The sequence below is a fragment of the Centrocercus urophasianus genome, unplaced genomic scaffold (assembly GCF_019232065.1).
Source record: "Centrocercus urophasianus isolate 14NV4802_14NV808 unplaced genomic scaffold, USGS_Curo_1.0 seq_20, whole genome shotgun sequence".
In the NCBI taxonomy this organism is placed as follows: Eukaryota; Metazoa; Chordata; class Aves; order Galliformes; family Phasianidae; genus Centrocercus; species Centrocercus urophasianus.
The window spans coordinates 15,400,368-15,413,883 of NW_024884756.1; the positions used below are offsets into that span (position 1 = coordinate 15,400,368).

The following is a 13,516-nucleotide window of genomic DNA, read 5'->3' on the forward strand; positions in this document are numbered from 1 at the left end:
AAAAAAAAAAAAAAAAAAAAAAAAAAAAAAAAAAAAAAAAAGTAAGGTATCACAGCCTGTCATAATGCCACTAAAATGAATTTCTTTAATGTGGAGAGATACGTTCAATAGGTTTGGAAATGTTCTCACCACAGCTGTACACCGAAGTTGAAAAAAAGCGTTCGAGCACGGGCTGTATTTTAATCTGTAAGGAGAGGCGACTGCCTGCAAAGTAACCCTGCTGCGTGTCTCAGTAGCCTCTGCCTCATCTTTGTGCTGTGGCTAAGCCCATTTGCTTCTTATCTTCCTTTCTTCTCCCCAAACATATTGCACGTTTTTTTTTCTTCCCAAATGAAAATCTTAATATAGGTGTCATTTACATTGCTTGTTCTTTTGCCCTTGAACACCATAAAACAAACAACAGCGCTGGCTGAATACGTGGCACAAAATACTTGTTAATTACGAAGATTTTTGTTGCGTTATTCTGGAACTGCCTCAGTTTGAGGCATGCCTGCATTAGTCTGATTGCTGTTCGTTTTCCACTTTGTGTCAGACAGGGAGCTGTTTGTTTTGCAGCCTGATCTGGTTGTACAGCCACAGGTAGATCACATCTGAATTGTGCGTTCATGATTGTCCTCCCCTACAGATAATCAATTAGTATGCAGTGTAGTCATTTTATTTATTGTGCTCTCTATGCTGGCATAAAGGACAAACTAAGAGATGCTTAGGGGTGGAATACCACACCTGTGAGGGCAGCCTAAGAGAGCTGGGGCTGCTCAGGCTGGAAAAGAGAAGGCTGTGAGGTGACCTGATAGTGGCCTTTCATTATCTAAAGGGGAGCTACAGACTCTTTATCAGGGTCTGTGGTGATAGAATAAGGGGAAATGGTTTCAAGATTAAAAAGTGTTGATTTAAATTGGATATATGGAAAAAGTCTTCTACAGCGAGGGTGGTGAGGCACCGGCACAGGATGCCCAGGGATGTGGGGGATGCTCTGTCCCAGCAGACTTTCAAGGCAAGGCTTGATCAGGCCCTGGACAACCTGATGTAGCTGTGGTGTCCCTGTTCAGTGCAGGGGAGCTGGGCTAGATGGCCTTTAAAGGTCACTTCCAACTCTAAGGATTCTGATTCTGTGATGCTGTGAGGGGGGTTACACATTATAAAAAGATTCACAGTTCCTTATGAAAATTATCCACAAGTATGAGGTCTTGGATGAAAAACTGTACTTTTGATTTCAGTCAAACAGTCTTATGCTGGCAAAGCATTTTGAGGTTGGTTGTTACCCAGAAGAATATTGCTTCACATTTCAGATTGCACATTGATTCCTTAGGAGAAAATGTACCGTTTAATACACTTGTAACATCTGATTGATGTGGTGGCATCATTGTAAGTAATTTCATATTATGTAGCATTATATTATATGTTAGAAGCAGCTCTGATTATCCATGCAGATGATTAACTGAAAACAGTAGTTTGCACCTGCTTCAGTATATGTGGGAAAGATTTTTGAATGTTATCTATTTCTGTGGCTGAAATTCTGGTTTCTCATGTCATTTTCATTTTTTTTTTGTTTATTTTCACTTGGCTCTTATGTGGTTTTAGATTGTGGAGTGGATCTTTGAGTACAGAAATCTTACCCCCAAACTTATCTGTCTGTTTTTTAATGTTGTTACACAGAGATTGGAAACATGACTTCAAAAATGGCTGTGAATTCTGATCTCCTGGATAGTACTGTTAATGGAATTCATTCACCAAACCAGTGATGTTTTTCATACGCCTCTTAAGTAGCAGAAACAAATGAGGTTATTATAAATTAAATGATAGCATTGTGGTGGTAGTTCTGCAAATGTGGTCAGTCTAAATTTATTTAAATTTTGTACATTGAAAAGGAGACAACTGCTATTTTGATAAGAAGGTCTGAGTGCTGCATAGTAAAATATTCATGTGAGTTTTGGAACAAAAATTTAACATTCAGTTATTTTTTTTTTCTGGGTTGGAGAAATATGGGGTATTTAAACATGGTTAGGTGTGACATCAACACTTGGCTATTCTGCAAGCAGGGCAGCTCCTCCTCTCCTTCAACTAAAAACAGTTGTTCTCATCTCTGCACGGGTTTAAATTGCTGGACTGAAAAAGACAAGATGATGTGTTAATGTAAATTCTGATAGCATTTTGGCAGTTCTTGTAATCGTAGGCAGCACAGGCTACGTGAATACTCTTTACCTAATTAATTAAAAAATACGTAGAACAAATAACCTGATTATTGACATCAGAATTAGTAGTCTGATTATGCTCTGGTATTTGCTTTATTTCAGAAATTGGTAAAAATTCTCTAAATACATATAAAAGTGGTCTATTTACATACATTAATAATCCTCCATATACACTCCAGAAACAGCAGTTGTTCTATAAGGCTTTTTCCACTCCAGGCTGTGCCAGCTCACATGTCCAACGCCACAAAGCTCTGGCAGTCCCTGGAGGACTCAGTGGCAGTGTAGTAGCAGTGGTTTGAGGTAGTCTTTCACCTTTCTCTTTACGTTTTTTTCCCATGGAAGTCACAGAATGCAGGTAGATATGTAAGTTGCTTGAATTTAGTTTCCTGTGGTTAATAAATGACAGAAGTGAGTTGGAAGTAACATGTGGGTCTGAGACCTAGTTCGCCTGGAGCTAAAGCACACGTGCGTGTCTGCTCTCCTGACTGAGCTTTCGTAATCTCCAGCAAACTCCTGGGCAAATAACACCAAACTCCTGCAACCAAACCCGTTAGACACCATCTGTCAGAGACCTTTGGACATTTTCACATGACTTGTATTCCTCAAGAGCTGCATCTCAGGGCTGTGATCCAGGAGAGAGATCAAAACAATTAGCAACGAGCTTGAGTAAAAATACTTTCAAACTACTTTCTCCTTGTATATTTTCACTTGGGACCATGAGATTAATGCTTTCTGCGATAAAATATTTATTCCTATGAATATTTCATATATGAGTCAGATATGTAATATGGAAAATAATCCTGCATTTTGGATTGATGTAGAAATTAATACATTTTCTTAAACATTTTTTTCCCAGTTGTTTTGCCCTTCTCTGAGTCCTAATTAAATCTGAATGTATTCAGACTCTCTGTTATTCCATAAACTGCTTTCTCTATTTGTTTTTGTCTCCATTTTTCTTAAAATTTTATTTGTTTTACATCTTCTGTCAAAAATTAAACAAGGTGTGCACCTTTGGAATAATTACGAGGACCAACCAAACAATAAAACATTAAAAGTGAAGGAAAGATGCCTTGTTTAGGTGCCATTTTAACGTGGTTGGCTTTGTAGTTTTGTACACGTTTATATTTATTGTCTGAACCTTTGTAATTCTATTTGTAGCACAGTTATGCCCAAGGCACAGTGTAAGGGTGTCGTGCTAAAGTGTCAACAATCACATTTAAGAAGCTTACTTGTAGTAATGCATGCCTAACATAGTCTATGCTGCTTGATTTATATTAGGCTCTAGGGTAAATTTAGGGCTATCTTAAAAGCAATGTACTTTGTTTCTGCTGGATTTTTTTTTTCTTTTTTTGGTGAGCAAACATATTTTCTTTAGATCAAACAGAAAGGTGCATTTGTATTGCTAAGGGGAAAATACCATTCCTCAACAGTTTTAAGCCTACTGTAATAATCACAGCTGAAAACTTGAGGTAAAATGAAAATTAATATGCTGTGTTTGAGATGCTGGTGTATCCTCATGCTGTGCTAAGATATATGTGAAAAATCATCATCGCGTGCAAAAGTGTAAGAAAGACAAGCTTTCTAGAATGAATTTTAATGAGTTCATATTGTCTTTACAGGAGGAAAAGAGCTGAAGATAAAGAGAGAGAAAAATGGAGGACACAGCAGGTAATATCTGCTGTTCTTGAGATGCAAATTCTTAAGAATAGCATGTAATTATTCTTGACCTTTGTGTTCATTCTTTGTTACTAACATTTGAAAAACACTCGTTATCAATAACTGTACTACTAGCAAAATGATTTTATTGGGTATGTTTTATTAAGAGGAGGAGCTGCAGGTGAATTTCCTGCTTGCCAGTGTAGCTGTGCAAGAGAGTAAGGCAGGGAAAATAAATCTTGCTCTTTCCTTGACTGCAATGCAGATCTGGCTCTGGGAGGGGTTTTCAGATCTGCATGGCTCAAGCACATGGTCAGCGTGCAGCCAATAGTTAGCCTGACATCTGGCAGTGGGTCTGCGTGGCTCAAAATGGCTTACTGTGCCTGCTGAACGTGACAACGTCTAACTTCTTGCTCTAAATCGAATTTGCACTCATTCGGACTGTGATTTATATATCAAATGTAGTGCTAGCTGTTTATTTGGTGTATGCAGTAGCTACCCTTACTTCTGTTTTGCCAAGGACTGTCGCTGACAGGTTTTTTTTGGTCCGTTTTATGTTTGTTTTAACAACAGCTACATAAAGGATTCCTTTCCTGCACTAATTCTCACAGCTATGCTTAAGGTGCTAGGACTGTGCTTGCTCAGGGCATACAATATTTCAGCCTGGCTACATGTTGTACTCCATTTTGAATTATTATGTTCTCCAGGAATTCAGATATTTGAAGAGATGTTGAATTGATTTTCCTTTTTTGACAGTTATTTTCTGTTCCTATAGAGAAAATTATTTTTATTTGAGATTTTTAGATTACTGCAATGAAAGAATGTGTACAGTTCTCAGCATATAGATGGCATGAGACATATGTGGATAACGTTAGGTCTTCCAAAAGCTGACCAAATACATTTAAATTCCAAGGCGTAATAGCACACGTGCAACAGTTTGCATTTGGAACTCCAAGTCTTATCTATTTTAAAAAATATTTCTAAAGTCTACATAGTTATTTAAATGTGTTAATAAGAGGATGATAATGTAAGAAGGTTATGCAAGAGATTTGAATGTAAGGTTGACTAGCTAATACATTAAAAAAAGTTATTCATTTTTAAGGCTGTAACTTTAAGTGATGTTGTGTAAGCAAAAGCAATTCACTTTCATTTTAAATGGAATTGGAATTAATTTTAATTGCTGACATTTTGCTTCTGGAGGACTGACAGACAACTGTTATTTGTAGAGTGTCATTTGACTCCTCTGAAAACTATCACTCCTCTGGAAAGGTCCTAAACACATTTAGCGTCTTTCTAACATCAGCAACTATGTTGCAGTTGTTAGCAGGTAAAAGTCTGTATTACCCAGATGTCAGGGGACTTGGTTACAATATCTTGTACCATCTGTAGTTAAGTTGTAGTTTAATTTTGTGGTGTTTAAGAGATTTAAAGAAACCATCTAACAACGTCTCCAAAGTATGCAAAAATTCTGGGTGAAGGGTTTAAAGTTATGAAATCAGATTCTTATCTGATGTGTGTTCTGTGGACTTTATGTTGGCTGAGGCTTAGGCTTACAACCTAAGCAGTCCTAAGTAACTTGTGGATATTACCAGTTTTCATATGTGAGCCCCATTTCAGAGGGGGTGCTCAAAACCTGTAGATACATAGATCAATTTATTTCCCTTCTGGAATGAAGCTGAAGAAGTACTACCATGAGCTCTGTGACTTAGGAGTTAGTAGGTTTGTTCAGCAAAGAAGGCTGTACCATTTCAGACACTAGCTGTGGTTGTACCATGACATTTCCAATGGTGAAAGTTTCTTGTAAATTTTGGCGTCTCTCAGTACATAATATTTTATTTAAAACTCAAGAAATGTGCTTGTAATGTAATTATGGATAACGTTCAGCTGGCTCTCTGTAGAACAATTCTGGTGCTGCCATTTTATCTAAGAATTGAGTACTTGGTGAGCTTCCTGTGCAGTCGTGTGCTAACCCTCCAGTACGCCTGTTGCTTTTATTCTCTCACTGTTTGGAAGTTGGCCATAGGAATAATTAAAGTTGCTTCTGTTCTGTAGTCGTCTGCCCAAACAGAGGGCTTTTCTGGTTGTTTGTTTGTTTGTTTGTTTCTTAAGCTTATCACCCTTCCAAGAGTTTAAGTAGACATGCAATTATACACTACATTCCAGTGGACAAGTGGACTTCTTTGTCAGGCCTGGAGCAGAATTGAGCTGAATTACTTCTCTGTGAAGGGTAAATAGGAAAAGGACTATTTAGTATTAAGTTCAGTTTCACTTGGAGTATGTCCAGACCAGGTGCTGCCAGGTGCTACTGTCTGTTTGATAACTGTCTCATAAACTCAGTTTGTAACATCAGGAATCATGTTTCATTTTTGTCTACCTTACCTATGTTATATTAGTATGCCAGAACAGCATACATTATTAAACACTATGTGTACACCACCAGTGCAGATGTCTCCTCAGACCTTGTTCAGGCCTTCCCGAGATTCTACTGTTCTGCCAAGAGCTCTGTGAATATTGCTGCTTCTGCTGAGGTTCTGCATAGGTCACAATTTAGGTAGGATGGTGAGGAAAGAGGAGGGCATCCGGGCGAGTTTGGGATATCCCCTCTGGGCAGCCTGTTCCAGTGCTCTGTAACTCACAAAGTCAAGAAGGTTTTTCTTATGCTCCTATGGACCTTTTTACATTCCAGTTTGTGTCTGATGCCCCTTATTCTGTTGCTGGGTGCTGCTGAGAAGAGCCTGGTCCCATCCGCTTGGCTCCTGTGATTTTGATATTTATAAGCATGATGATCCCCTCTCGGTTTTCTCTTCTCCAGGTTGAACAGTCTCTGAATACCTTACCTTTCTTTTCAATTTATTTTTTTCGATTTGCTGTTCTTAATAATTGTGTATAGCAGAGGAAGATCTGTTAACAAAAATATATATATGTATATAAAAAGAATGGGCTTGATGAATTTAATAGGGGGATATCACAGAAAGAAACAAGCTTCTCTGTTTTCTTTCCATATGAGTGCTTAATGAATTTCAGACTCCAGACTTTATTACAATTGTATTTACAACTGATAATAATTCAAGTGAAATTAGTCAATTTAGAGCACATGACATAAGAATAACATCAGAATAAACTCTCTGAGTTCATATCACCTATATTTAAATACTCAACAACTTTTCCACAAAAGCTTACATCTGATACACCAGTTTCAGAGCAACAGTATTCCACCATCTGATGGTGTTTTATTTCCAAGTTTTCTTTTGGAGCTCTCAATAGATGTTTTCTATTATTATTACTATTTTTTTTTCTTTTAACTCATGGATGAGCTGCAACCCAGTTCTTTTTGTAGCTTCCCTTTATTTCCAATTTTTGATTGCATCTTCAATTTTTATTACTATGCTCTTTATCTTGGCTTTTTTTAATGTTTTCAAAAATTGTATTAAATTGATGATAGTTTTATTTTTGTACTTACTACATGTATTTTTCTCCATTTTCTACTTTTGATTTTAAATTCAGATGGTCAACATAGCTCTGAGTAAGTTTAATTAGATGATGAAGACTAGTAAATATAAGGAATATGTTTTACTTGCAATACCATATCAGTATTTCGCTCTGCAGTCCGAATCTGGAACTTTAATAATTGCATGCAAATTTATGATCTTTGCAAAGCATTCTGTTCCCATTAGTTCTTGGTAAAGGAGAAGTCCTTTCCAAAATGGACGGGACGACTAAGATCCACATTCCCACTGACTGGTTGATCTAAGCTAACATTTCCGATTCCATAATCATCATGCTAGTATTTTAATGTTTTTGATTAATTGATTGATTGAAAATTGATTAATTTTAATCAATTCCATTGCAGAATTAAATATTCTCAGCCATAAATGCAGTCCTATTTGTTGAGATTGTCTATTAATTCAAAAAGTGACAAAAATTAGTTGATGTCATGGTTTTTTTTACATTACATTCCTAAATCCCATCATGTTTCGCTTCATTTCAACAGTGACTTAATGGACTTGCAAGTTGTTAAGAACACTGTTTGTCTTTTACTAATAAGGGTGATGGTAAATCCTAGTCTGTCAATTTATGTATGGTGTATAGTATTTAAAGCCGTTTCCTCATACTTAGATTTAATAATTAAATAGATTGATCTTATTTGTTTTGGCAAACACCACAGGTATGCTAGATCTATGTTATGCTACATAATTCCTCTGTTTCTTTGGGAAGAGTCAGGTTTGGGAATATCAAGCCCCAAGGCCTTTTGTAAAGTAAAGGGAAGAATTAAGTACTGTTGACTTCATGACAGCATTTGAAAGAATGTTAGTATCTTGAGTATAAACTTTTGCACTTGTAGTACTAAAACTCTCATCTAACTTAGAAGCTGGTTGGATGTGAAGTTGTGAGATAGGTCAATTACTAGACTTTATAAATATACTGGCTCTGAAGAAAGGGTTTCTAAATTCCTGAAATGGGGACAAACCTGGCTTAAGTTAAACGCAACACATTTGTCAAATGAACTTTGGATGGTGACATACACGTTAGTTTTATTCCCAGACAGCTTTGTATACAATTTAAAGCAGTGAGAATTACTGGTATTACGAAGCCTGGTCTAGAGCTGTGAATTACTTTTTTTTTTTTTTTGTCTTCTTCACCATTCCACATATAAATACTGAGAAGCTTGGCATAAAGAACGCAGCCTGAGGCATACCCCATAAAACATACAATGCAATTAAATGAGCAATTTCTACTGGAAATAAAATGGGTATGTTGAGTGGAATATGAATTAAGCCAAGCAGGAACAGAGTCAGACAAGCTTTGATAGTACTCCAGGCTTTTCAAAAGAACCCCCAGGGTCAGAGGTGCCAAATGCAGCTGACGGGTCAAGGCCAATCAGTAAAGAAAGATAACTGCAGTTTGCAATGAAAAGCAGGTCGTTCCAAATTTTGATTAATGCAGTCTCAGTGCTGTGGTGTCCACCTGAGTGGGTTAGCAAAATAAAGACAGATAGCAGTGGATTAACTCTAACAGTTTATTATTCTGCAGCCATTACAAGCTTCTTTGCTGCATTCACTAAGACTAGTTTTTCTCCAATTTATGATCCTCCATCTCACATCGTCTGTCCTGAATTTTGCAGAATTGCCTCAGTTGCGAGGGGCTGCCTTGTTGACCACGTGCAGGACTACCAAACTGACCTCAAAATAACTTTGGAACAGGGCAAGTCCACCGTGTTCTTATTGTTACGATTAGTTGACGTTGTCGATGTCGATTTATTCTGTGGAGCGCACAGCAAAAAGGCGTCCCCTCCCATGGCTGTGAAAGCAGAAGAGGCAACTAATGTGATGTTTATTGATAGTCTTTGTCACACCAAGCAAAGACTGCAAGCCTTTTGTTGAGAAGGGAACTTCGCAAATGTCGCTTGCCTGCAGCAGGGATCTGATAGATCTAAGATACAGCAAAGAGGCCTATTGTCACCTAAACTTTGCTCTTAAAAAAGAACCACGTGATCCCAAGCTGTGTTCCTTAGATGGCATTTTCTGAAGTAGAAGAGAGATGAGTATGGTGTCAGTTATTGCATTCTGTTCTAAAGTAAGATTAGCCAAGAAGCCTTCATATGCGCACTGGCCAATATGGATTGAAGTAGTGCTTTATCAGTGAAGGATAAAATTCACTAATAAATATGAAACTACTCCAAGAGATTTAAAATACAAATCAGTTGTTTTGTTTTGTTTTCTTTTCTTTCTACATAACTGTGAGTAGCTTTTATTCTGTGGATTTTCTGTTGTTGTTTGTTTTGTGGTTAAAGAAGAAAACTATCTAATAGGAATGGGTAGAGAGCTATCAGCTAGATATCTAGAGAATCAACTGCAGCAGTATTTGTATCACCACTGTTCAGAATGTGCCTCATAACGTCTCTGGTTGTATGGAAGATTAAAAAAAAAAAAAGAGGTATAACTTTCTGAGCTATGCTGTTTAATGTTGCCAGTGCCAGAACATCAGGGCTTTCCTGAGGTAATTGCCTTTACGGACATAGAAATCTTGTTTCTATGTTCCAGCTTTCACTGTGGCTTTAGTTGAATAGCTGCAGAGAATCTGCCCTGTGATAGGAGAAAACTTTATTTTTATGGAGGATTTTCTTACACACTAGAAGTGTTTCAGTGTCTATTCATACCACAGCTGACAGCTCAGCCACAAATATGATGTATTTATACATCAGCAGTGCTTTGCTGTTGGTATTATGTGAGCATTTATGGGTTTATTTCTGCGGTGTATAAATAAATATAAAAATTCATAGACAGTTGGAAACAGTTTAGTCTCTTCTAAGGCTGAGCAGCAGATGACTTGCTAACTCCTATGTTGTGAACTTTGTGCGCCTCTGGATTTGGGGTGCGTGTGCCATGCGTGTGTCGGATCAGTCTGTAGGGACCACCTTGGAAGAGTCAGAGTAGAACGCAGCAGTGTAGTCTGTTGCAATGTCAGGGCCGCAGCTGTGGGGGAATGGAAACCTCATACTTGCTTCCTAGGGCATCTGTGTCCTGCCAGCAGTCTGATCTGAGAGAAGGAAGGTGGTAAAGACAGACTATATGCTATTAATTAGCTGGTGCACTTGAGCAGTTTCTCTAGGAAAAAAACCTGAGACATCCTCTGAGTTTATTTAGGATTAAAAATCCCAGTGAGGTAGGCAGTTTATTGGGGTCCATCCACTTCATAATCCAACATATTGACCTCTGTGTTATCACTGACCTCCCTACCAAGAACAGAAATATCAGATTCTTCCATCTGTGCACAGTACTGTTTATTTTTATTTAATAAAAGCAAGCCCCAAGTCTGTTAACTATTATCCATTTTCCTTTGCAGAGGATATATCTTACCAGTCATCACTTAGAATATCGCTTTCAGGCTCATTTTAGTTTATAGCTCCAAATATTCCTCATTTGCTTTGAATAATTGTTTTCTGTTGAAAATTATGTAGTTGGCTTGTTAATTAGTAAGATATAAACGGGATGCATCACTACATTTTTAAAGCTGTGGTGCCAGCTAGTGGTGAGAGATGACAGAATCTCCAGCTTGACATTTCTGTAAGCGTACAGTATATTTTTATCTGCATCATGATAATGTGACATTAAATTTTATTTCTTAGTTACCACTACTTTGTGACTAAAAAAAAAAAGGCAAAATAAAATCAGCAGCTGCTATCCTTTTCTAGTTGGATTTTAATTGGGTATTGTTTATTTGAAACCTTCCTGCCATTAGTGATGGAATAATTACATCATTCATCACACCATTTGCCAGTAAAGTTTCTTAGTCTATAATTTCTCATTTGTGAGCATCAGTTCTTATGTGTTATGGCCCTGCAGGTGCTGTTTTACCTTGCTAGACTCCTGATTAGAAAACAAACATACGTGCAGTAAGGATCTAGCTGTGAGCAGCAAAAAGATGCATAGGCAGTCCCTGCAATTGATTCACTTGAAAACACCAAGGAGAGCTCCAGTGTGACCAATACAGGGTAAAACTCTTCATTGATTATACTTACTTGTAACGGATGCAGCTTATTAAGGTGAAAGTCCTACGTTATTAACATGTAAAGAAAGATCAAGCAATTCATTTTTCTGTACTCAAATGAGCTCACAACACAAAAGGAAAACAAGCAAGCCTTAAGAATGTTTGTACAGAAATTGAAAATATATATGTATTTTTAATGTTTTTTTGAACAAAGATCATTGACAGGTCATCTTTCCTAGTTTAATTAAGTGAGGTTGTGGAAGGTACTTGAATGCTAATAAATAAAACGCAAAGATGAAGCATTTCTTTCATTAAATAGTGGGAGCTGTTTATAACTATTACTTACTGCTAAAATCAATTATTATTACTAATACTCTACAAGTAATTTATAACCAAAGGCACACTGAAGGTTGTAAAGCAGAACTTTTCTTTTTAAATGTCAGACATAGCCATGAAGGTCAGCTGTTGTGAATAAGGACACCTCAGATGAACACAGCTGAACGCACTTGTAATAATGTTTGTGAAGACAGATCTAGCGTTAGTGACAGCTGCAAGCAGAAAGCAGAGCTGCCACAGCCTCACTTCCTCTCTAAGTTGTATCCCTACAGTGGTGTGAAAATACAGCATTGTATTCAACCAAGGAATCTGAAGAAAACAGAATGATTTTTGTAGCAGATTTAATCAACTGGTGTAAGCATGCAGGAAATTTATTTGAAGTACGCAGAAAAATTAACCAATGCAGGGAATAGTGTTCTGTTGTTAAAATAAAAGATGTGAAAGGATCTCAGGGAGCCACTGTGAATGTCTGTTTACTTCTATGTAGCCAGCTGAAATGTACTATCACAATTTCATCATACACTTCTTTTTGGCCCACGTTCCATAGACAGTATGTTTCTAACTGATGTGCGCTTTTTCTTAATGCATGCACCTAATTTTTTACTTCAATGTAATGCCTAGATTTGGGGCATTCTGTAGGTTGGCACAGCCTCTTGGGAGCTACAGAACTGTTGATTCCATAAGGTTTTAGTTCTTCAGAGAACTTATCATGAGTTGTCCAGTTGGGATAGTTCTCAGGTAGTAGATGTGCACTTTGATGCCTTGGTAACTTAGAGACCAACAAGGGGCATTTTCCAGCTTTTTTTTTTTTTTTTTTTTTTTTTTTTTAACTTTTGGTGCTTTGAATTAGATAATTATCCATAAATGTTGTATTATTATGTAATTAGAGTGCCATATTTATGTTGCAATTTCTTTCTTTTACTTAAAGCTAATTCCACTGTCATTGAAAACAGAAACGTACTCATATTTTCACTAATTTCTTCATGTCCGATGACGATAATTCCATCAGCACTGAGGTTAATTATTCGAGGTATTTGACCTCCAGACAAAATAATGTGGAGTTCAGAGATCTGAACACAGTGACCAATATTTGTAATGTTGAAGTGTCCATTTGAAGTGTTCCATATGAACCATTTTTAAAGTCTTAAAGTTTGTTTCCTTACGCTTACTTACTGGATTAACAATGAATTTTCCAGTTTAGCTTCTTTGCTTCTGTGGAATGTTTTGTTGTTATAATAGCCCTAGGATAGTATATTTCCACAGTATTCTAAATGATGCAGCCTTTTGCATCTCATAAACCCCTGAAGTTTATGAATGTGTATGTGAAAAATGGTGTAGGTTAAACTCAGTGTACTTAGAAGAATCCAGATTTTTAGCATAAATTTTGATTAAAAAAAAAAAAAAAAAAAAGTCCAAATGAAATTCCTTTACATATGCTAGTTTCTTGATGTCAACCCATGTTCTGTTGGGACTGAATTTGTTACCACAGTTGATGAACAGGAAAAAAGATTGGTAGAAATTTTGATCAAAGAAGATGTGTGTTTAGAAGGCCTCGTGGCAAAAATGCTTTCCCATTTACAAAAAGCCACCACATTTGAATACCCATCGGTTGAGCTGTCTGCCCTTCCCTAGGAGTGCTGTTACTGGAGCCTGCATGGATCTGTTTGACAGAACATGCAGCTGCCCAGAAGGGCAGATGGCTGCATCTGTCAGGGAGCTGTTACTTTAGCTGACAGAGCTCCTCGTGAACCTCGGCAAAGAGTGACTTCACTTGGGCTAAATGTTGAATGCCTCCTGTTCAGTGCCTCACTTTTCTCCAAAAGTCAAATCCTGAACTATTTCTA

General features: G+C 37.2%; 1 long non-coding RNA gene across 1 annotated transcript in view; it reads left to right on the plus strand.

The window, feature by feature from the left end:
- LOC122162396 overlaps positions 1-13,516 on the plus strand; it is a 183,791-nt gene that overhangs the window by 276 nt on the left and 169,999 nt on the right. Inside the window, exon 2 of the long non-coding RNA XR_006169539.1 lies at positions 3,812-3,860. This is a non-coding gene — a long non-coding RNA (uncharacterized LOC122162396). The remainder of the gene's footprint in view (positions 1-3,811; positions 3,861-13,516) is intronic.